The following is a 25,533-nucleotide window of genomic DNA, read 5'->3' as shown; positions in this document are numbered from 1 at the left end:
TCCGGAGTGCCCGAATACAATCGGGCATCCAGACTTTTATTTTGGCATTAGGGTCATGCTCATCTAAGTGGGAATGCAGATGCCTAGGCTTGTCCTTCACTATGTGAGATCCAGGACATGTCCTGTGACCTGCAGGAGCGCGCCAAGCATGCCCAGCATGCCCTTTTAAAGGACAAAGGGCTACTGCCCCAGACTTGGCATAGCATATAAAGTGGTGGTACCAGCTTACAGTGTTATGGAATTGATAGTGTGACTAGACCTTTTTATCTGACCCTAGCCTTCAGACCCCTCTTGTGTAATGTTCCGCTTTTATGTGAATGCCCACAAAGTTGCTGTGGCAAATGGGTTGTGCCCATTTAATCCCCCTTGATTGTTGACTTCCCTGTTTTGGACTGTTAATGTGAGTGAATCTTAACACAGAGTCTCACTCGCTGTAAAAATGGTGAAAGTTTTAGCCTTTTAAGGCATTGTCCACTGTTGCATAGCTAGGGTAAGAGTCCCTCAGCTGGTTGCACAGGGACACATGAACACAAGTTTGATTGGGCAGAACACATCAGACAACAGTCTAAGCTCAGGCCGGTATATGTGTAGTCTATGGCAGAAAGGAACTTTCAGGGATTGGTGCTGGCCTGGTGTAGGTGTTATAACCAGAGTTGACATTCATAGTGTACATCTGCAGTGATGACTGAAAAGTCTGTGTGCTTAACTGAATTATACATTGGGGCAAAATCAGGGCCAAACTATCTTTTCGAACTCTTAGGCCTACAGAAATGGGTGAGATGCCAATCCTAGGGTAAAAATGTGCCCAGAGTGTGAGTCCAAAGTCACTTTTGTGATATCTATACTCCTTGTGGCCCTTGAAAATTTGACATAATTCTCCGCTAAGCACATAATTAGACCCCAGAACTAAGTCCTCTCACTGAGCCAAGTTGATTACTCTACTGACAAGCAGAATTATCAAACCCCTCCCCACACAATAGGGCCATTTGATAGTGCTTGGGTTTGTTCCAGGGGAAGGCAGGGATGGCGACGAAATCTGTGCTCTTTACCTTTCACAATGCATGCGGTCTGGGAAGGCTCGCTCCCACAGAAACCAAGGAGGAAAGCCAGAATACTAGAGCCAATCAAAGGAGGTGGCCCCTTTTTCAGGGTAAGGATCATCTGTGACAGCTGGGGGCATGGCGAGACTCTCAGGGAAGGTCTTTCAACAGACCACTTCAGGCTGATGTGTTGAAATGTCCCAGGATGCTGCGCAGGAGGAATAGGCCAGGGGTGGAGTGATGATGTGTCACCCTAGATTGGGCAGAGGTTTCAACTTACAGTACTTTCCACCCCGAATTAAAATGCCATGCCCAAGGGAGAGACTGTTGAGAGTGATAGAGCAAGATTTCGCATATTTCGCGACTTGCTTGAGTCATGAACCTCGAATCTGTTATAACCCGGTAATCCAATTTGTATGTTATACTAATTTTCCTTCACTTTTGAATGCGCGTGTATCTTAGTGATGCTTGCCTATGTGTTTTACTAATACGATTAATCTGTGTCTTTAAAATGGTCGCCGTTTAGAATATTGCTTCTGCGCATGCGTTAGTCACACTCACGTGACGTGACGTAGTTGTAATCCTGGAGGGAAAGGGTGCGCATGCGTAATAGCCACAAGATGGCTGCTTGTGTAATAATGTGGTGAAGCTTGTGCAGATGCTCTCGTGTTATTGTGTATTGCACTAATATATAACTGCATAGTATATTTTTATAATGGTAAACCCTAAGTACAAGATCATGATATGTAATACATGCATTTATTTCTATGTTTTAATTTGTTTTCGCTTACTTTTCATGTACCGTGATAACTGGGGGGTCTGAATGAGCCGAGAACCATCTTGAAGGTCCCTGTTGCGCATGTCCAGTATGCGGCTGGTGGCATTGACAAGGTGCCAACTGAAGGTCCCTGCCAAGATGTGCCTGGGAAGATGCACCTTCACCCAGCCGGAGAAACAGAATTTGTACTACACTTGCAACAAATGTATACTCTGCTATTGTATTCTGTAGAATAGGTCATGGGAACCCAAAATTCCCTAGGCGGTTCCTTAACATGATAATTTAGGCTTACAGTAGTCTGTTCTGATTGGTGTGTAAACCTAGCCTACTTTGGGACCAATCGAAATTGGGGATTCTGACACTTTGCAACATTTGGGGGTGGTACACTGACCCGAAAACAGTATAACTAGCCTAGGTTCAGCTAGAGAAATTGTCCGACTTGTCTGAATAGTTGACCTGTCACTGACCCAACGCACTCAATAGGTGACTGAATTTACAGAGCGCTGCGGAGCAGTCTGTCCGAAATTGACCATAGACTTTTGAAGGTTTTACTAAACCTTAAGTGCTGGCGGAGCACTTTGCTGGGGGAGTTCGCTAACCCAATCGGGGTTTTGACTGATAGCTGCAGAGAGGGTGGAGCGCAGGCGTTGCTTCCGAACTGCGGGTGCTGGTCGTGCCTTGGTGGTCCTGTCCTGATCCTTATCTGGTTTTCCTGTCCTGTCCTGGGGTGTCCATTCTGCACCTGCTGTCCCATTGATGACTGCTATTCCTTGGGGTATTTCCTGTCCTTGACTGATCCGTGGCCAGGGTTGGTTTTCACACCATTCTAGGTAAATATATAGATAGGGCTGAGAACTCTATACTGCACCTTTCTATTTTCTGTCTTTGCTTCAATAAAGACATACCTTTGCACATGTTATAATTTCCATGCTTTCCGCAATCTACTATATGAATGACCAATTGAATTTTTCATTGCATGTTCCTATGTTACCTTACCTTTTAGAGCACAATTCTCTCCATACTGTTTATGAATTTAGATGTGGTTTATATTTTCTCCTGAATTCTATTCTTGAAATAATAATTTTAAAATTATAGCGTGTTCCACCTTTCACCCTTTTGATAGATGTATAGGATTCCTAATTTCCTCTCATTCTTCATGAAGTACGTCCAATAGTATAAATTCTAGTACATGCAATAAGCTTGCTCATTTATAAATGTCCATTCTTGAGTTTCAGTTTTAAGTCTACTTAGTGTGTTCCCTGTCGCACTATTTACAACTTAAATGATTGCCCTTACACTTTTCTTGTATGGTTATGTTCTTTTTGTTATCATGATTATCGATTGCCTTTTAACTGTAAGCCTAATACTCACAGAAACTGATTTCTAGATAAAACCTTTAAAACTTCTCAGTTGTCCGTGGTCATTTTATGAATATCAAAGGTATTTTAAGTTGGGTTTTGTATTTTGTCTACTTTTCTTCACAGCTAGCTCCCTGATCCATTGTGGTCATAGGTACCCGTAACGGTTGATTGGTAAGTCGGGTACACTAAAATAAAAGGAAGGAATCAGGGTTGCTGATGGTAGATTTGTGAGGTCGCCTGATTAATGTATATGGTGAATTGAAATTTATGGGCCCGAAAACTATATGGTGAAATTATTGGTCAGGTGACCCCCGATCTCTATCAGTAATTTTCTGGTAGCAGAGGTAATGGTTAGGGACTAGTTAAAATTAGGTAGGACTAGATAAGTTAGATAAGTTGGATGCTGCTAAGTAACAAACCTTGTTGCTGCTGAGAGGGTAGGCAGTTCAGGTGATTTGATCACTCACTTGAAATGTTTGCTTTGAAATATTATGAAATGTTTTTAAATCGTTATTCTTGTTATTATACTGCTATATGTATTAATCCATTCGTTCGTAAAACGTCTTCTATGTTGTTGGGAATTCCTGGGAAATTGAATAGCGAGTGGTGAAGAGAATCCACTTGCTTTGAGGTCACTTACTCCATGAAGGTTAGTGCAGGTTAGGTAGAACTGGAAGCACTAACTAGGGTTTTTCTGAAATATGTTTGAATAAATGTTAGCAACGAGGTTCATTGGCAAAATTCCTATTGTGGCATAACCTAGTGAGGGTCACACTGGAAAAGTAGCAGGTTCATCGGAGCTTGGGTGAAAGCAAAGGGGCTCGCTGGTGAAACTTTAGACTTGGATATATCCCTGAAAAGTGGATTAGCCTAGGGTAGCAGCAGGTTCTCCAATGCTTGTGTGAAGGGTAGGCAGAAGAGATCTATCCGTAGTGTGTGAAAAGTAAATGGAAGTAGTTTACTTGCAGTGAAACAAATCTTTCCTGTCTAGACACTTGAGTACAGTGGCGAATGTGTATTCGTTGTTAAATAACCAAGCACTAGCACTTTAGAAAGAAATAAAGTTTCCGTTACCTTGTGAAGGAGGGAGTCAGTCGTGAAGCTGCTCTGACGTCACTCCGTGCCGCGCTGGGATTGGTAGACGCAGCGGGTGTGTAGCGGAGCTGGAATTGTGAAGAAGGGGTGAGTGCCGAAGCGTGAGAATTGTCTTGCGAAAGGGCCGCGCACCCATTGGTCGAAATTATTTGAATTCGTGCTTTTCATTGGTCGCACGAAAATAAGAGACGCACTTGGATTGGGGTGATTTTGTAAACAGAGTCACTGGCAAAAATCGTATGTGGCATTCGTACAGACCGCATACTAGACCTGATCCGCGACATTTGGGGTTTTAGAACGATCAGTGGAAAGGTCATAACACTGACATTATGTACGGAAACAAGAGAAAATTATCTCTTGTAAATAAAGTAAAGAATTATTTCAAAAAGGACAAACCGATTAGAACCAGAGAAGGTGTTGTCATCCCGCCACCGAATACCCCGCATCTTTCATGATGTTCGATAAAGGGTACCACTCGTGTGTATGGTTGGAAAATTGGGTGGAGTACACAAAAGATGACGGAGTATTGGCTTTTCCGTTAGAAGGTACATTTAATGGCAGAATTCTATTTAATTTGAGAACCCGAATGAATGATTTACATCCCAGACCTAGATTAACGCAGTACGAAGCACTAGAGGAATGGGAAATCGAAGCTTTTGAAAGGGATAAGCCCCGGATGGATAAAGGGTTAACTAAATTTTATCCGAAACTGAAACAAGAGACCCGTGACAAAAAGATGAAACAGTGGAGACAGAATATGATAGTAGAAGGACTGTTTCCAATGATGCCAGTGGGTGGTCCACCTGCAGGAGAAAAGAAAACAGAAAAATGTAAACACTGGGTGCCTATTGGAGAGTCGGATGATGAATTATTAGATAACCTGTTTATGAGAAGTCCGCCTCCTTACAATGAAAGAAATAGACCTTCCAGTGAGGGGGATAATTCTCGAAGACCTCCTCTCCAGGAGGAGGCCAGATCTGCCAGTGTGGGAGGGGGTTGCTTCATACCTCCCTATACCAAGAGTTTAGGTCCCGTAGATGCAAGGGATATTTATCCAAGAATGCCAGCTAGTGGGGACGCAAGATACTCCTGTGAAAGAGACTTTTGCTCTAGATTTCCCTACGAAGGTGAGGCAAGACCATCCAGTTCAGGAATGCCGTTCCTGAACCCTCCATATGAGGAAGAACCAAGATCCCTAGGCACAGGTACTTTGCCCCCAAGACCTAGTAATGGTGAAGGACCCAGAGAAACACTTCCCACTGCCCCGAGTTGTGCTCCAACTTTAACCCCACAAGTATTACATGACAATGCAGTCGAAAGGATATTGGAGGACAGAGAACGAGAGGCACTAGCTAAGCAGAGAGCTGAAATAATTCAGAGGATTTCTCAGTTAAATGCAAGTCCTGAGTCTTTAACAATTCCGGTTACTATTGGACCAGTGGTTCCATTGTATGGGGATCGACAGGGAAGTCCAAGAACTCCAGTTATTACCCCAGTTGTAGCCCAACCGAGATCAGAGCCCTTAATTGTAGACGACTTAACAAGTGAATGTGAGTCTGAAGTGTCGCTAATGGATCTGCCCATTAGGGAACCAGGAAAAAGGATGCAGAAAAGACATAATCCTTTCAATGCGAGGGAGATTCAAATGGAATCAACTTCGGGTACTAAATGTGTCACGGTAGTAACTCCTGAAGAAATTGAGAGATGGAGTCGAGAATTAGAAAAACAAACTCTTCAGTCAAAACCTCTAGATCTCTACAAACAGAGTAGAAATAGAAGAACTTATGGCAGGAAATGTAGGATTAGATCGATTAAATACCTACACAGAAGAAGAGCTGTTGTTTATCTGCAAGAGCCTTACTCGAAATGCCAGGGTACTCCATGAAAAACTGATTGACACTGCAGCTAGTATGGGAATAGAAATCTCGAAATCAAAACCTTTGCAAAAACCGTACAGAGCAGATTTCTCAGACAAAGATCTGGAAAACCTGAACATGTCAGGGAAGAAGGCACAGGTCAAAGAGTTATTGACAGTATTACAGAAATGGGGAGATGTGGACAGGTGGAAAGCCAGGTGGGCCAAGAAGAAAGAGGAGGCTAGATCTAAACAAGTGACTCCTCAATTCGTTCTAAAGGAAGCTGATAAACCCGAACAGTTATGTCCTATGCGTGAAGTGCCAGGTGGAAAATACGTACATGTTCCATGGTCCAGACAGGATATTGTGTCCTTTACAAATGATTTCCCAAAATTACGAGAGAAGCCTGTGGACTGGTACAGGCAGGTGGAAAGGTTTGTAAAGGTTCAAAAATGCCTGTGGAAAGATTTGGATGGGTTCTTTGATATCGTAGTTCCGGTAGACTTATGGACCGAGTGTAAAATAGCCATAGCTTGGCCTAGTGAGGAGTACCCGAGGGACTCTAGGACAGGGGAACCCTCTAAAGAAGTGATGAGAAAATACGATCAAGTAATTCAACATTTGAAGCTAAAAGTGCCCGCAAAGGAAACTGATTGGACAAAAATAGATAGAACCACGCAGGAAAGGGACGAGACTGTACACTCCTTTTATGAAAGACTGTTACAGGTGTTTAAAACATACAGCGGCATAGATCACATCGAGATGAAAGATATGACTCACTTCATTTACAGGTTTGTAAATGGTTTAAGACCCAAATTTGTCAGTGGATCAAAGATAATAAAATATGTTGGCAGTCCAAGAAAATAGACGAGGTCCTACGGTATGCAAAATACTGTGAGGACGAGATGGCAGATAAGAAAAAGGCACTCAAGGAAAAGGTGATGTGGGCACAAGTAAAGCTCGCAGAACAGCAGGAAAAGCAATTAAGTAAATGGAGTAAGAGTACCCAAAATCAAGGCCCTGGGGGTGGGGGAAAGCCCAAAGTAAAAATGAGCAGAGAAGAAGCTAAAAAGTAATTTCCCTGCCACCAGTGTGGGGAAATTGGACATTGGCGGGACGAGTGTCCGTATTTACAGCATGATAATACCCAAACCCCTGATTTGCAGAATGAAAAACCACGAAAGACCCAGCAGCAGGTAAAAACAATCCAAGTGCCCCGAGCGCCAAAACCTAATTTTAAGGGAAAATCACCGCAGGGTGATGACATAGAGATCTGGGGAGGCAATGAGAACAGAAATGCAGCAACTTCGCAGTATTTGTTAAATGACACTTTTCTCTGTGACGACCAGTACTGACGGGGCCTGAGAGGGGAGGACGAGGAGTGTGTACTTGGCGCCTCCTTGCCGGTAGACCAGTCAGGGCCATACATTGAAGGAAAGGTTGATGGAAATGATGTCCCCTTTTTGTTGGACACTGGTGCTACCCGTTCTACTGTGAGAACAGCGGACGTTCCAAACCTACCCCTCTCGGGAGAAGCAATCCAGGTAGTAGGTGTATCTAATCAATTGATTAGTACCCCAGTTACTGAGCCCATGAAGATTACAATAGGGAACTTTAAAGAAATGCATAGATTTGTCGTTTGTGACACCAGTCCAGTAAACTTACTGGGACGTGATTTGTTGTGCAAAATGAACTGTACTATCTTTTGCACACCAAAAGGCGTCGAAATTCAGACCCCAGACGAAGATGGCATCTATAAGTTAATGTTAATCAGACCTGACTCAGAGATTAAACGAATGACTGTACAAGACTTACCCGAAGAACTTCAAAAGACAGTGAAATCGGAAGTATGGGACTTTACTGGAAAGGATGTAGGATTAATGGCAAATGTAGATCCCATACAAATAGCCATGAAAGAAAATGCAGTTTACCCCAATACCAAGCCTTACAGAATGAGTGCCGAAGTGAGAGCAGGAGTTGCCATTGAAATACAGAAATTGTTAGAAGCAAACATCATACAAGAAGTGATGAGCAGCCCGTGTAATTCCCCCATAATTGGAATCAAGAAACCTAGTGGCAAGTACAGAGTAGTACAGGACCTGAGAAAGGTAAACAAGATCGTTGTTCCTTGCTGTCCTATTGTCCCGAACCCCGCAGTGATCCTGTATCAGATTCCTTGGGATGCTGAGTGGTTCACTGTGATAGACCTATGTCATGCATTCTTTTCGATCCCATTGCATCCAGATAGCAAATTTCTTTTCTCATTTGCTTTCAATAGTCACATGTACGTTTGGAATAGGGTCTCCCAAGGGTACACAGAAAGCCCCTCTATCTTTAATCAGATCCTGAAAAAATGCCTCGAATCCTTAGTCTTACCTGGAAAGTCTGTTTTGGTACAATATATAGATGACCTTTTGGTGGCGTCTAAAAGTCATAGAGATTGTGTGATTGACACCATTGCCTTGCTGAATCACCTAGGCACCTAGACATAAAGTGGCCCCTGAAAAATTGCAGTTCTGTTCAAAATCAGTGAAATATCTGGGGCACCAGATAGAAAAAGGCATCAGAAAAGTCACTTCAGAGAGAGTCAGAATAATTCAAAAGATGCAGTTACCCCGTACTCAGAAAGAGATCAGAATGTTCCTTGGGGTTGTAGGTTACTGCAGGCAATGGATTGTGGAATTCGCAGTCCTAGCAAAGCCTTTGATAAATATGACCAAGAAAGGAGCGAAGGACCCAGTTGAATGGGATGATGAAAGCTTAACAGCGTTCACTAAATTACGAGACTGCCTGTGTACAGCCCCTGCTTTAGGAATGCCTGACTATTCTAAGGAGTTTGCCCTATTCTGTGACACACAAGACAATTGTGCATTGTCAGTCTTAACCCAGGAGCATGGGTTGATTAGACGCCCAGTGGCATATTTTTCTGCCACTTTGGATCCAGTGGCTGCTGGATTACCTGGGTGTCTGAAAGCGGTAGCTGCCACTTGCACGAGCTTAGAGCAGAGTGAATCCATTGTAATGGGACATCCTGTAACTGTGTATGTTCCACATGCAGTTGTAATTTTACTGACCCGAACCAAGACTCAGTATCTCACCCCTAGTAGGCTGACTAAATATGAGAGGATTCTCGTGGGTGCTGCAAATGTAGTTATTACTCGGTGTAATATCCTGAACTCAGCCACCCTACTCCCTGACTCAATGATTGTAGAAGATGGAGAGAACGAGCATGACTGCATAGACCTGACAGAATTCAGAACTAAACCCCGCCCAGACATTAAGGAAACACCTTTGCCTGTACATGATGAGGAGTTCTTTGTGGATGGCTCATGTATGAGACACGAACTTGTAGGCCTAAGCGCTGCTTATGATGTAGTCTCTTTAGACAGCATTAAAGAAGCATCATGTTTATTTGGAGTAAAGTCTGCACAAGTAGCCGAATTGATAGCATTGATAAGAGCTTGCAAATTGGGAAAAGACAAAAGAATAACAGTGTATACTGACAGTCAGTACTGTTATGGGGTTGTGCATGACTTTGGCCAATTATGGCTACAAAGAGAATTCCTGACTTCATCAGGTAACCCCATTCGGAATGGAAGGGTTGTACAAAATTTACTGGAACCAATCCAATTACCAAAAGAATTAGCAGTGGTCAAATGTGTTGCCCATAAAAAAGGCCTTGACGCTGTATCTTTGGGAAATGATTTTGCTGATCAAGTGGCAAAACAGTGTGCTAAAGATCGCATGTCCATAAATATCAAACTGGGAGGGACTGGAAACAGCTGCCAACTTATGGTGTTTGAAGAAGTGCCTACCTGGGATGAGGTGAGAGATTGGCAGCATGCTACGCCATTGAAAGAGCAAGAAAGGTGGAGAAAACTTGGTTGTAGACCAAGAAGAGAGGATGGTGTCATTGTGGGCCCAAATGGTATGCCTGTGTTACCTAGACACCTGCTTGCCACTATGGCCAGATTGATACATGGAAATTCACACACTGGTAGGGATGCCATGGTTCTGGTGTTCCAGCAGACCTGGTATAATCCGAAGTTCAGGAAGGTAGCAGAATCACTCTGCCAGAGGTGGTTAACATGTCAGCAGTTCAACGCTGGTAAAAGAACAGTAGTTGAACTGGGAAAAATTGGAAAATCAGGAGGTCCCTTTGTGAGAATACAGATTGACTTCATTACCATGCCTCGTTGTGAGGGAAAAAGGTATGTCCTTGTCATTGTCTGCCTGTTTTCAAAATGGGTGGAAGCTTACCCTGCCACACAGAATGATGCCATAACCGTAGCCAAAGTGTTACTACGAGAACTAATACCTAGGTTCGGGGTTCCAGTCACTATTGAATCAGATAGAGGAAAACATTTTCAGAATGTGGTAATCGATCAGCTCTGTAAAGCATTTGGAATCACACAAAAACTGCACTGTGCATATCTTCCAGAGGCTTCTGGAGTAGTAGAGCAAATAAATGGCACTATGAAATCGAGATTAGCAAAAATGTGTGACTCTACTGGCATGAACTGGATAACTGCTTTGCCTCTTGTACTGATGGTACTCAGAAGTATTCCAGACCGAAAAACAGGCCTAAGCCCCCATGAGATCCTGATGGGAAGAGTGATGAGACAAGCATGGGTACCAGGATACAAACTGTTAAGCATTACTGATGATTTGGTACTTGAGTACTGCAAGCAACTGGGTTAGCAAGTGCGTTCTATCTCTCGCCAGATCGGGGAAGACGCCGTCGCCAACCCGACAACTCCAGTTCACAAGTTGGTTCCTGGTGACTGGGTTAGAATCAAGAAGCATACTCGTTCAAGTTGCCTTGCACCGAGGTGGGGAGAAAAGCGCCAGATAATACTGGTGACCACGACAGTAGTGAAGTGTGCAGGCGTTCCTAAGTGGATCCATGCCAGCCATACACAGAAAGTAGTTCCGGACAAAGAACCTGGAGCTGAAGGTTGTCCAGCTGAGGGGTCTGCAGACGCCGGTCCTGAAGTAGCTGATGACGAACAGCAGAGCACCAGCCAAGATGATTGGATACCCATAATCAACCTAACTGAAGACCCAATCAGAACAAGAGAGCGAACCCAAGAAGATAGAGAGTGGAATAGAGAGGAAGAGATAGGCACAGGCGAAGACCCTCAGATCATTGAGATTCACGTCAAATCTGAGGAAGAAGAGGGAGGTCAGATAGGGACAGAACAAGTGATCGATACTCCTCCACTGACTCCTGAAATTGAAAATGGACAGACTAGAACTAGTGTAAACGTTCGAGCAGAAGAAAATCAAGAGATCGAAGTGCTTGAACAGGATCAGATAGAATTAGAAGAACGTGTTCAGGACACAGAAACAGAGACACTCGAAAGCCAAAATCAAAATTCACCTGAACCAGGCCAGCTTAGTAACCAGGCAGAAGAAATAGATATAAGACCTGGGACTAGTCAGACAGGAAGGGAAGAGACAGAAACAGAAGTGCCACAAACAAACGAAAATAAAAGAGCGTTAGAAGAAAGCCAAAACACAGTGCCCACTAAAAGACTCAAGAAAAAAAAAAATATTGAACCAGGATATATTAAGAAACTGAGACTGAGAATAAAAACAGTAGAAGAAAAACTTGCAGAAAGAAGGAAAAGCCCTCGAATTGCAGAACAAACTGGAGAAGGCTCCAAAAGAAGGAGTGATCGAATAAAAAGACTGAACGAAAAATACCAAGATCCTGAATGGACATTTTTAATTTTGGAGGATTTTGAGGATCTTGATATAACTGACGAAAGTGACGGAGAACGGATTGCTGATCAATCTACAGAAGAGGAAGACGAATTAACCTGAAGTGCGCAGAGTAAGCTAACTGTGCAAAGTTACAAAGAGGGGTTGAGAAACCTTCTTCTGAACGAAAATGTCTGATTCAAACGTGAATGGAAGGCCTAGACGCAGTTGTTGCAAAATATGCTGCCAAGTATGTATATGTAGCATAGTTATAGTGATAATAATTTGGATAGGACTAACAGTTTTCATTCCTTATATGGTAAGCAAAAATACTAATATTGACCCTACTCAGACTGTGACCACTGACACTGAAGAACTGACAACACGAAGTGTAGAAAGACGTGAAAAAGCACTCAGACAAACAAAACGAGACTTAGAAGCATCAGATGAGGAAGGACTACATTATCATGGAGTTAGAAACCAGACACAGTTAAATGTTTTCGCTAATCTTTTAGTGCACTATGTAGAAACTATGGAAATAGAAGACTGCTATGTCTGCATGAAGCTACCTACTTCTGTAGCTGAAGGCGTGACTTATCATCACCTACCTTTGACTTATGGAATTTCCTGTAGCATTTTAGCTAGTTTATTTTACAAAAGAGGACCATTACAGTATTACTATTCTAATTCAGACGTGATATTTTCTGAACTTCCTATACGTGGAAATCTGAATCCTGTACATACCAAAAGTGACGTTACACGTTATATGGGAGAATACTTTCGGACTATAGGTACCATAGACTTGAATGAGGCACACAGAGATAACTTGACCTGTTCATTACATGAACAAGAAATTTTTTTTTAAAACATGGCAGAGAAAAGAAGGGAGGGTTTCCAAAGAAAGGCAAATGACAAGAGACAGAAAACTCCTAAATGGGCTGAAAACATGGAAGGCACCTCAAATGGTAGGAGTGGTCCTGCTTTGTTGCTGGATTTCGAAAGGAAAGGGAAACTTTGTCTTCATCGTGAGAAGACTAGTTATTATAATAACATTTTCATTGGTTCCAGTCAATGTGAACACAATTACAAGGTAATTGGAGGTTGGGGTTTCAAAAATGGGTCAGAACCTGTGTTTCCCGGAATTTATTATATATGTGGAAACAAGGCTTATTTCAAATTGCCGGATCACTGGTATGGAAGCTGCTACTTTGGCATTGTTTTCCCGAAAATATACCATGTGAAGGAAATTGCTGGAAGCAATGAAAACACTAATGGCTTAATGCGTAGTAAAAGAGAAAGCGTAGGTGAAATAATGGGTAGTATTTTCATTGCACTGATACCTGGAGTGGGAGTGGTTCTGAACACACACAGAATTTGCAAATTGTCCACAATAGTGGATGTATTGTCTACTGACACAGCTCATGGATTCCTGCTGGTCAATACCGAAATGGTTGCGATCAGATCAATGGTTTTGCAGAACAGACTTGCGCTGGACACCTTATTAGCAAAAGAGGGCGGAGTCTGCCGGATGCTGAAGGAGCAACATTGTTGCACTTACATACCGGACAAAAGTGTAAAGATTAAAAAATGTGAAAAACATTACTAATTTGGAAAAGGAACTCAAACCACTGGAGGTTGACAGTGCCTGGAAGAGACTTGTCGATGGTCTCTCCAATGTAGGTCATTGGTTTGCTAATTTAGGTAGAAGTTTATTGTTTAAGGTACTGATGCCAATTGGAGTGATAGGTCTCATCATTTTCCTCATATTCGTCTGTTGCAAATGTCGCAAACACACAAAGAAATACACGGTGGATAGAAGGGGTGTGAAACGGAGTGTGGATGAGCTTGAATTGGAAGAAATGAATAATCAGATTTACAAAAAGGTGAAAAATTCTCACCCTAGCAAAGATGTGAAAGAGAAATTGAATCGCTTGTTGGAAGAGATTGAGATGCATAAAGTGTGAGGAAGTTGGCATCTGGTTCCATTTTTTATTTTGTGATGATAGTAAATATCATCAAAGAGGGGATTGATAAAGCAAGGTTTCGCATATTTCGCGACTTGCTTGAGTCATGAACCTCGAATCTGTTATAACCCGGTAATCCAATTTGTATGTTGTACTAATTTTCCTTCACTTTTGAATGCGCGTGTATCTTAGTGATGCTTGCCTATGTGTTTTACTAATACGATTAATCTGTGTCTTTAAAATGGTCGTCGTTTAGAATATTGCTTCTGCGCATGCGTTAGTCACACTCACGTGACGTGACATAGTTGTAATTCTGGAGGGAAAGGGTGCGCATGCGTAATAGCCACAAGATGGCTGCTTGTGTAATAATGTGGTGAAGCTTGTGCAGATGCTCTCGTGTTATTGTGTATTGCACTAATATATAACTGCATAGTATATTTTTATAATGGTAAACCCTAAGTACAAGATTATGATATGTAATACATGCATTTATTTCTATGTTTTAATTTGTTTTCGCTTACTTTTCATGTACCGTGATAACTGGGGGGTCTGAATGAGCCGAGAACCATCTTGAAGGTCCCTGTTGCGCATGTCCAGTATGCGGCTGGTGGCATTGACAAGGTGCCAACTGAAGGTCCCTGCCAAGATGTGCCTGGGAAGATGCACCTTCACCCAGCCGGAGAAACAGAATTTGTACTACACTTGCAACAAATGTATACTCTGCTATTGTATTCTGTAGAATAGGTCATGGGAACCCAAAATTCACTAGGCGGTTCCTTAACATGATAATTTAGGCTTACAGTAGTCTGTTCTGATTGGTGTGTTAACCTAGCCTACTTTGGGACCAATCGAAATTGGGGATTCTGACACTTTGCAACATTTGGGGGTGGTACACTGACCCGAAAACAGTATAACTAGCCTAGGTTCAGCTAGAGAAATTGTCCGACTTGTCTGAATAGCTGACCTGTCACTGACCCAACGCACTCAATAGGTGACTGAATTTACAGAGCGCTGCGGAGCACTCTGTCCGAAATTGACCATAGACTTTTGAAGGTTTTACTAAACCTTAAGTGCTGGCGGAGCACTTTGCTGGGGAGTTCGCTAACCCAATCGGGGTTTTGACTGATAGCTGCAGAGAGGGTGGAGCGCAGGCGTTGCTTCCGAACTGCGGGTGCTGGTCGTGCCTTGGTGGTCCTGTCCTGATCCTTATCTGGTTTTCCTGTCCTGTCCTGGGGTGTCCATTCTGCACCTGCTGTCCCATTGATGACTGCTATTCCTTGGGGTATTTCCTGTCGTTGACTGATCCGTGGCCAGGGTTGGTTTTCACACCATTCTAGGTAAATATATAGATAGGGCTGAGAACTCTATACTGCACCTTTCTATTTTCTGTCTTTGCTTCAATAAAGACATACCTTTGCACATGTTATAATTTCCATGCTTTCCGCAATCTACTATATGAATGACCAATTGAATTTTTCATAGCATGTTCCTATGTTACCTTACCTTTTAGAGCACAATTCTCTCCATACTGTTTATGAATTTAGATGTGGTTTATATTTTCTCCTGAATTCTATTCTTGAAATAATAATATTAGAATTATAGCGTGTTCCACCTTTCACCCTTTTGATAGATGTATAGGATTCCTAATTTCCTCTCATTCTTCATGAAGTACGTCCAATAGTATAAGTTCTAGTACATGCAATAAGCTTGCTCATTTATAAATGTCCATTCTTGAGTTTCAGTTTTAAGTCTACTTAGTGTGTTCCTTGTCGCACTATTTACAACTTAAATGATTGCCCTTACACTTTTCTTGTATGGTTATGTTCTTTTTGTTATCATGATTATCGATTGCCTTTTAACTGTAAGCCTAATACTCACAGAAACTGATTTCTAGATAAAACCTTTAAAACTTCTCAGTTGTCCGTGGTCATTTTATGAATATCAAAGGTATTTTAAGTTGGGTTTTGTATTTTGTCTACTTTTCCTCACAGCTAGCTCCCTGATCCATTGTGGTCATAGGTACCCGTAACGGTGGATTGGTAAGTCGGGTACACTAAAATAAAAGGAAGGAATCAGGGTTGCTGATGGTAGATTTGTGAGGGCGCCTGATTAATGTATATGGTGAATTGAAATTTATGGGCCCGAAAACTATATGGAGGAATTATTGGTCAGGTGACCCCCGATCTCTATCAAGAGCTTTCTTGACCTGGGAGCGACAACGCTGGAGGAATGCTTCAACTGGATGTGAGGCCATCTGACTCCACTACAAGGATGGCCTTAAGGATTTTTGGACTGCAGCTGACACCCGAGGACTAGAAGTGTTTATCGAGGGCCAGAAGCGCTGGCCCCTTATCCCTTCTGAGGGGCAGTAGAGGAATGAACATGCTTGGGGGGGGTGGGGGGGGTAACCTGAAAGATGCCCCTGGATCTTCAATGAAATGGTCCTGCAGATGGGTGACCTCCATCAGGAGGGTAAACGGTCTCTGCTGCGAGCACACAGCTGCCCTGCAAGACTGCCAAAGCCATGGAACGTGTGAGGTGTCCGCAGGGAGGGTTTCTGCTAGCAGCTAGCAGGGGGGTTGCTGAAGACTCCCATGGGTGAAGACTGGACAAGTCCAGCATCTGGAGCAGTGAAAATCAAGCTCCACTGAAAAAAATTATATTTGGAGGCCTAAAGAAATTACAATGGTGGCTACACCTAGCCACCAGGAGTAAAACACTGGCAAATTATGAAAATTGGCCCCATGGTGCCAGAGAAAACAGTAGAAGCTTGATCCCCCAAAGTGTCAGGCAGGAAACTAAGCAAGTAGGGGTCCACTGGTATTGCCAAAAAAATACAACTTGGTATGGGTACAATTCATCTTGAGGAGGGGCGTGTCCTCTTCCCATTAGAAAAGCTTTTTACCCAGGAACCGATGCAAGAAAGACTGTCCAGAGGGAGGCCATCTCCCCAGAATGAGGAAGGAGCGACGTTGTGCTCTCATAGTCATGTGGTGTACCTCCCCCGTTTCGTGTGCCAGTGTCTGGGTGCAGCGTAGAGCACAGCACCAGCCCCACCCCACCCGCTCAAACGTGGATGGGAAATGAGGGGAGCTGGCTGGGCCACGGAGGAGTGGGCTACAGATGTGGCTCCAGAAAAGCAAAGATACCAGGTGCCTCTGGGGGGCAGGGGCACCCCGGCAAGCAGAAAGTGTGGTGCAATCCTGCTTAGCACTAAAACCAAAAAGAAAGGGCAGCATGAGGCAGATAATAAAATTTCCACTGCCTCAATAGAAAGGAGAACACTAGAATCTTCTCAAGTACTCAAGCAATTGCTTTTGGGGACAAAGATGGCAGGGGTACCAACAACGTTTTGTCCAGTATTGTGGGGAGGGGGTGTCAGAAGGGAAGCAAACCCCCCCTCCCCCCCAACTCCCCAGAAGACGTTCCCCACAAGGTTCCCCTAAGCACCCCAGGGGGTTATATGGAGACCTTTGAGTTGTTTTCAAGTACTTCAGTAGCTTGTTTTTTTTTTTTTTTGCACTACTGTTCTGAAGTGCAGGTCCTCTCTTGGTTAATCATAAAGTTGTCGTGCCAGCATGTTACAAGTAAAGACTCTTGCAGGTATCATCTTGAAATGATAACGCTATTGAAACTGACAATGAAATGCTATCTGGGTTAATGAAGGTTATTGCAAGACAGTAACCTCCATAGTGATTTTAATGGTTTTGCATATGTTTTGTATGGTCTATTTCAGTATTTTTGTAAATATGGCGCCGGGAAACCCATTGCGGGTAGCTGTGCGCAATATAAGTTCAATAAAACAAACTCTGAAAAAGCCTGTAGTTCTGCTTTTTGAGAAAGTCACACCCTTACATTGTGACTAGCATACATGGAAGGTACTAAAGTCTTAGGGTTCAGGACTCACTAGAAGTGTGAATTATTTAGAGGGTGTCACCATAGCTATTTCCAAATTAATGAGTAGTATTTAGTACTAGGTGACTAATAAAGTACTTTTCCTTTTGTTTTTATAAACAAAAAAGCATTGGCTGGACAAAGATTTATGGGGTGTTTTTTGTTGCGTACCAGCAAACTGGGGTTCAATCCCACATCACCTCCCCCAAGTAGACCTTGGACTATTCTGCTTTGTTATCCTGAGAAAGGCAAGTGGTACAACATTGGTTCCCAGAAAACAGAAGGTTGCAGACTTATTACTTGCTAAGAACTCACGTTCTTCGCAACCAATAACCCACTTGCTCACAGGTGCCCTGACACTGTGTGTATGTTGATTGCGCTTACACTTCCAAGTGTAGAATGCATGTAGAAAAGGTGCAGCAATATGACGGTATGTGTGAGTTTGAGCACTAAAGCCAGTGGGATCCATTTAGGATGCCCTGATTTAACATGTATAAGTTGGAGAATGAGGGCATCTTCCCAAGATAGCAGAAGTGCATTGTGTGCATTCCACTGGCGGGATGGTAGAGATCCAGATTCTGAAGTGAGGAGGATGGAGACACAGCTAACTTTAGAAATTCCATGAAGACTTTTATTAGCAAGGAGCAGCTCATTAATTCTTCCAGAGCACTGCCATTTGGAGCGTGGGGGTGGGACTCAATTTTCTGATGTGAAGGTAAGGAAATTTCTTATCAGGGCTGCCCTTTTGTTCGTCCTGAATTACTGCTTCAGGGAGGTTGGTGACAGCCAGAAGCAGAAACCTCACAATTCAATGTGCCCATGTTGCGGGTCTTCCAGTTTGGAGCCAGGACCAGGGATACCTGCTGAGAGAAGCATCACTCTCCATAAGTGTCTGGAGAGCATTTTGAGATGGACACTTGAAAAGAGAACCAGTCCAAATTAGTTGTGAAGACTGTGACAATGGATTCATATCCCATCTAGAAAATGTGTATAGAAGTGCGATCCAAACCACATCACTTTATTTCAATTCCAAGTCCTTCATGAGCAAGGAAAGGCGTGTCCCACAGGGCACTCGAAGAACTGCTGGTGTATCTGAGAGATAAAGGGGCTTCAGCTGAAGAGCACACTTTTTGCTGGAGGAGCTGAGGGTCTGCCTAGTGCTTTAGAAGCGTGCTTTCCTGCTGAGAGAGGGAAGGAGTCTGTCTAGCCCTACAGGAGGAGAGAATGTCCAAAAGAAAATGACCAATGTGTCCCTGGATGGAGAAAAACCCATACAAAGAGCATGGACCGAGAGCAAAACCAGGAGCTATAACCTGGGGATTGTATTGGCCCAGATGGGGCTGCAACTGACGTAGTGATTGCGTCAGTGAGATCAGAGGTGTAACTGCCATGGTAACTGTGCTGGTATGGTTAGAAACACAACTGGAGTGGTAACAGTCAGAGCAGTCAGGGGTGCAAGTGCCATAGTGCTTGTGTCAGACTGGTATGGGCTGCAAATTTCATGGTGATTGTGTCATCCTGTCCCGGTGGGAGCTGGAATTGCCTTGATGATAGTGTTGCTACAACTGCTGTGGTCACTGCGTTGGGCCTACTGGGGTTGCAAATGCCTTTGTGAACGAGTCAGCCCGAATGGCAATGAATCTGCCCTGGTGATTGTATCAACCTGGTGGGTGCCCATACCTACTTCAGTGTCAGCCAGTAGTCCAAGCAGAGCAGGAACCACCTCACCAGCTAGACAGGGCTGCAGCAGCCAGGCCCAAACCTGCCCAGAATCACTAATCAATCAGTGTCACCAATCAATGATGAACGGAACTTGGGTAGCCCCATCAGGAGAGACATGATATGTCCGGCATCCACAGCTGCTTCAGAGTACTGTCTCCAAATACAGCAAGCCTCCCATATGGGGGGGTGGTGAGGTGGGCTTCAGTAAGCCACCAAATTAGTGCTTTGACGTGAGTCTCAGAGACTGACTTCCAACCCACTACACCGCCAGGAGTAAGAACGCGCAATAGGCATGGACTGATTGAGCATATGAATTCTCAGGCGCCAGAATCTGCACCTGAGATAATTACTAAGAAGACAAGTTTATAAAGGTTCACCTAGGTGAGAGATGGCACAGCTGGGAATCAGTGGGTAAAGCCTCAAGGGAGAGGACCAGGATCACAGCCACACATACTGTACTTAGAACTGTTGTGAGAATAAAAAGTACTGGGCTGGACAATGACATTTCTGTTTGTTGATTGATTGTTGGGTTCTAAACTTGTGCCCCACACGCGTTCTATCTGAGTAGCCTGTCAATGCTTAACCTCAATACCTGGAGAGTCAAATACAGAAAGGCTGGCACTTGGCCCACCGTGTGTAGGCATAGCAGGATGGACCCCAGACTCCAATGACTGAGGCCCAGTAGCCCTGGTCTGCCCTGTCAAACCCTCCGAATGGGATCTGATAACGCTAAACTCACCATTAGTAAACAAAGCTAGCAACACATGTTCAAGAGACAGTATATTCAATTAGTCCAAAAGAAACACAATCCCATCCAGAAGCAGTAGTCAAAGAGATGCCTCATATGCACTCCCAAGAGAGATAGGACACCACTCTCAGTAAGATTTATCTTGCACCTTTAGCATCTTTAGCTCTAAATCGCAAAAAAAAAAACATCAAGATTTAAATCTCTATATCTAATTCATAAAGCACTATATAGTGTTGCCCATCTTTTTCACCAGAATTTCTAGCCACCTACCAACGTTTAGTGTTTTAAAATAATAATGTGTTCTCTATTTATTTTTTTCAAGAGCACTAATGTGGCAGTAGGTCTAAGTCTGGCCAGGCAACCAAACTCTAGAATTCCCTCTACTCCGATTCCGAGGCCAGCCAAACCATTCCATATTTAGGAAGGTTATGAATTACTGGCTGCTCTCCAATGAATTTACTGCCTTTGTCCCATTGATCACAGAGTTAAAGAACATGAAGAGGTCTACTTTTTGGGAAGAGACCCAGACCGAAAGAAGAGAATTGACAGACCCAGGAAGACATTACTGCCCATCTACGGGGAAGATCATTACCACAACCGCCAGACCACTATCACTTCTGTAACATAAAAATTCTAACAGACTGCCTCAAGGCCTGTGGAAGAAAAGAAACTTGGGTGCAAAAAGACCTTTTTCCTAACAAAGGGGTCTGCACCTCAGTTGTGAGGAGAACCCAATGAGTGCTCCACTAAATGGTTGACTCTACAAAACTCTGCCAGGGTCACAATTTAAACAGTGCAGCTAGGGCACACAATAAAACTTCCATCTAGCTCAGAGCAGTTCTATGTCCCCTGCGCTACCTCTGAAAATATCTTGTGATCACTGCCTCCCACATTTGTGGTTTTCAAACCTCGTAATTTTTTTCACAACAGATCAATTTCTCTGGCACATGGTCAGAGATCATCTATAAGATCAGGACACTGATCGATGCAACATTAGATAACATTCACAATAAAACATGTGTGTAGGATGAAACCTAGCTAGGCCAGGGAGCAACTGCGACAAGATAATATTGTTGACTTTCGGATCATCGACATGAATATTAAATACATGAATCTGACAGCTAAATAATTTTCAGCCGTTTTTTCCCCAGGTATGGCCATGGGTGTTTGATTCCAGAGGGGCTAGGATCTTGTGCAGCAGTGGTTTCTCGCAGCCATCCTTTACAGTTCACAAGGACTGGGCGGTTGGTTCAGGGGGAATGAGTAATCTACAGTTTTATATGAGAGTGCAGCAGAGTCCCCCCACAAGTTTATGAGGCTGGTTTGAGCACTTTCAGATGTGTTTACAAATACACAGAATGCATTGTTTGAGTCTGTGCCTGTCCATGTCCAATTTCTTCAAGCGTTGAAATAATGCCTAAAGAACATTAACTTTGGATTTTAATCTTGCACTTCTTTAAACAGTGTTTAGTGTTATGGACCAGAAATGTGTTCTTTTTTTACTTCTCTGGGGCTGACAGTTTCATTGGAGCCAGAGCCTACACAGAGGAAGCCTTCCAAAATGAGGAGCATTGTGGAATGCCCATGCCTTGGACAGGGAAGCCCGTCTGTAATGAGGTCATGCTCTAAGTAGCTATTCATTAAACCACCCTTCCAGCTGCTGTGCAACCGACAAGCAGTTTCTTCATTGCAGGTACTTGGGTGGAGTTAAGGCGGAAACTCTCATGGGTCCTCTTTTTTAAAATATTTTTATTTATTGGTATTTCATGAGAAATAACATAGGACATATAATGTCCAACATTTGGCAGTCATGCCACATACAACTGAACTGCATTACAACACTCCATATCCACTAGGACATTGCATTGCAGACATATCACGCCTCGTCCAACACAATTTACAACAGTTCTTACTCCGACTGTTCTTCTTCTCCTGATAGATAGTCCACTAAATAGTGCCAGTAGTCCTTAGGTCTTGTTCGTAGTGGCAACTCTTCTTCATATAACTTGAGATTATCCTTACAATATATCATATCGCTTACCCATTGCTTTGTTCGTGGTGTTTTCTTACCCCCCAACATATCGCTATAATTCGTTTAGCTAGTAGTAGTGCTAGTACACAAAATTTACGTTTTCTTGCTTTAACATTCTGTATTATATTTAGGAGACATGTCCGCATAGTACAGTGGATCTCAATCCCCACCATCTTGCTCAGCATCTTTGTCACCTCCAGCCAAAACCGAGCTACCTCCCCACAATACCATGCCATGTGTACAAAATCTACATCATCCATCCCGCACCTTTGGCATCTCGAGTCTTCACGTAGCCCATATTTGTGTAGCCTTTGGGGCGTGTGGTATGTCTGATGCAAGTATCTAAAATGTATAAGTTTTAGGTTCCCATTTGGTGGTAATATACCCGTGATCGTGCCGGCCGCACACCATTCTTCCTCCGATAGAGGTGTCTCCAAGCATATGTCCCATTTTTGAATCGCTGTGGTTGCTGTGTCTCCTATTTCAGCCTGCAATGAAGTGTACAGCCTAGAAACCAGATGTTTGGGGTTAGCTGATGTGATGAGCAATTGCAGTGTCTTCAGGGTTTCTGGCTCAGCAGGGTAGGTGTGGTAGTGTGTTTTCAATGCACGCTGTAGCCTATAGTACGTAAATTTAAATAACAATGATTGATTTTGTATATATTCCAGGTCTTTTAATGTCTTTACTGTCCCCTCCTGATACAAATCCCCTATTGTGTCCAGTCCCACTTGTTTAAGTAAGTCCATACCCACTCTTTCTTGTGTAACCGAAAGGGCGGAGTGATAATGAAGTGGCAATTCTGGTGTGTATATCGGCTGTTTACCCACTTTTCCCGCTATTACCTGCCACGCTGCCGATGTAGCATCTACTGTATTTATATCTTTTTTATGTAATGCTGGTCGTGTGTGCGATAGAACTGCATTTAGTGGTATAGGGAGGGCATCACCTTCTTCCACTGCTACATGTGTGATGTATGGAGTAGGGTGAAACCAGTAATGTGCATATTGTGCTTGCGCACATATGTAATATAGTAGGAAATCAGGGACTTTAAATCTTCCTTTGGCATATGGTAATGTTAGTGTGTGGAGGTTTATTCTGGCTGTTTTACCCGCCCAAACCAATTTCAATGTGATCGATCTTATCTCCTGAAACACTGGTTTTGGTGGTTTTATCGGAATATTATTGAAGAGATAAAGCAGCTTTGGCAGCAGCACCATTTTTACTATGGCTATTCTGTCTGCCATAGACAATGGCAATTGTATCCATCGATCTATTTTCTTTGCCAGTCCATCCAGTACTCTGCCATAATTTGTGCGAATCACTTCCTCAGGGTCTCTGTGGAACCAGACCCCTAGATACCGCACTGGGTCGGTTTGCCAGTCTAGAGGGTAGTCTAGGTGGAAGGGAAGAGTGCTGTCAGTGAGGGGTATAATCGTGGATTTCGCCCAGTTTATGTTTAGTCCAGAGTGATAACCAAATTTAACGAATTCCCTTAGCAGCGGATTCAAATTGTCTTTTGGGTCTTTTACGTTTAGTAACACATCATCGGCATATAGTGAGATGTGAAGTGGTCTTTGGGGGAATTGGAGTGCCGAGTGTTTATATTCCTGTTTTATTTTACATGCTAGCGGTTCTATGGCTATGGCAAACAACAGGGGCGATAGTGGGCACCCCTGCCGCGTGCCCCTCCCTATTCTTATTGGTTCTGAGACATATTTGTTGATTCTAATTCTTGCTGTAGGTTTAGTATAGAGGAGTGCTATCCACTGCAGGAACATTGGTGGGAAACCCATTCTCCGCAATATTGCGTTCAGATATGTCCAGGCAATGGTGTCAAACGCCTTTGCTGCATCTAATAGTACCACTGATGCCTTCGTTCCTGGGGATAAGTAGTGTGCTAAAGCAAACAGGGTTCTTGTGTTGTGGGATGTTGATCTGGTGGGTATAAACCCTGCTTGGTCAGGGAGGATCAGTCTCGTCATTAAAACTTGCAGTCTTGTTGCTAATATTTTAGACAGTATTTTGGAGTCTACGTTAATTAGAGATAGTGGCCGGTAAGAGTTACATGTCTCTGGGTCCTTGTCAGGCTTCAATAGTGCTATAATCATGGCTTCTGTCAAGGAGGCCGGTAGTACATCCTTCTCATGCGCATCACCCAGCATAGCCACTATGTGTGGGGCCAGAAGATCCACAAACGCCTTATAAAATTCTCCAGTGAATCCGTCCGGACCGGGCGCTTTGCCATTTGGTAGTGTCTTTATTATCTCAGTCACCTCTTCTACTGTCACCGGGTGGGACAGGTATTGTCTCTGTGTATCCGATAACCATGCCAGCGCTATCGTATCACAGTATTTATCTATTTCGGCCGCTGTAGCGGTCTTGCCTGCTTCGTATATTTTACCAAATGTATGTCGGAATGCTTCCAATATACCTGTTGTGTCATATCTCCGCTCCCCATGCTTGTCCTTTACCGCCTCTACCACTTGTGGTGGTTTCTGCCCACATATTTTAGCTGCTAGCGTCGCACCTGGTCTCCCCGCTTCTCCATAACTTCACGCTACCTGTCGTTTGTGTATGTATGTTAGTTCTGCTTCTGCTAGTTTTTGATATTCCTATCCTAATTTTACCCAGGATGGTTGGATCTTGCGTCTCAGTGTATTCCAATTCTATGTTCCTAATTTCAGTTTCTTTTTTCACCAACTGCTGCCTCAGGTCTTTTAATATGCCCGCACTTGTGCTACTACAGACCCCTCTGATTGTGGCTTTGAAAGCCTCCCACAGTATTCCATCATCTTTCGTTGTGGCTTTATTAATTTCAAAATATTCCGTTATTGCTTTACTGAATGTGTCCCTATAACATTCGTCCTGTAGGGCTTTCCCATTAAATCGCCAGCTGAACGGAGGGGGTATATAATTAGGCAGATTAAGCGTGAGCAGCACCGGGTTATGGTCGGATAGTGTCCGTGGGAGGTGTTCTATCTCCTCCATCCATCGTAACACTTCCTGCGATCCAATCCAGTAATCTATTCTAGACCAGCTGTTAAAAGCCGCTGTTGTGTGTGTGGCCGCCTGCTTTTTAGGATTTTTTATTCGCCACAAGTCCATCAGTTGTCTATCTAACATTAACTCTCATGGGTCCTCTTGATGGATATGGAAGCATAAAGTGTATAGCTTTGAACCTAGGGCACTGCAGTCATCAGCCTTTTCCATAGGATGTATTCTATGGTGTACAATACTGTTATGGTGTACATGCATCTCCTTTATAGGCCTTGAGAAAGATTCTAGCATAAGAGTAAGATGGTTCTTTTTTGCACATAAAAATTGCATATGGGGTTAT

The 25,533-nt window shown here is 43.4% G+C and overlaps 1 protein-coding gene across 2 annotated transcripts in view; it reads right to left on the bottom strand.

Moving 5' to 3' along the window:
- OSBPL7 (oxysterol binding protein like 7) overlaps positions 1 to 25,533 on the bottom strand; it is a 281,900-nt gene that overhangs the window by 88,703 nt on the left and 167,664 nt on the right. The gene's annotated exons all lie outside the window — the stretch shown is intronic.

Source organism: Lissotriton helveticus, chromosome 5_1 (assembly GCF_964261635.1).
Source record: "Lissotriton helveticus chromosome 5_1, aLisHel1.1, whole genome shotgun sequence".
Taxonomy (NCBI): Eukaryota; Metazoa; Chordata; class Amphibia; order Caudata; family Salamandridae; genus Lissotriton; species Lissotriton helveticus.
Note: the sequence above shows the minus strand (reverse complement) of the source record. Positions and strands in the feature narration are given on the sequence as shown.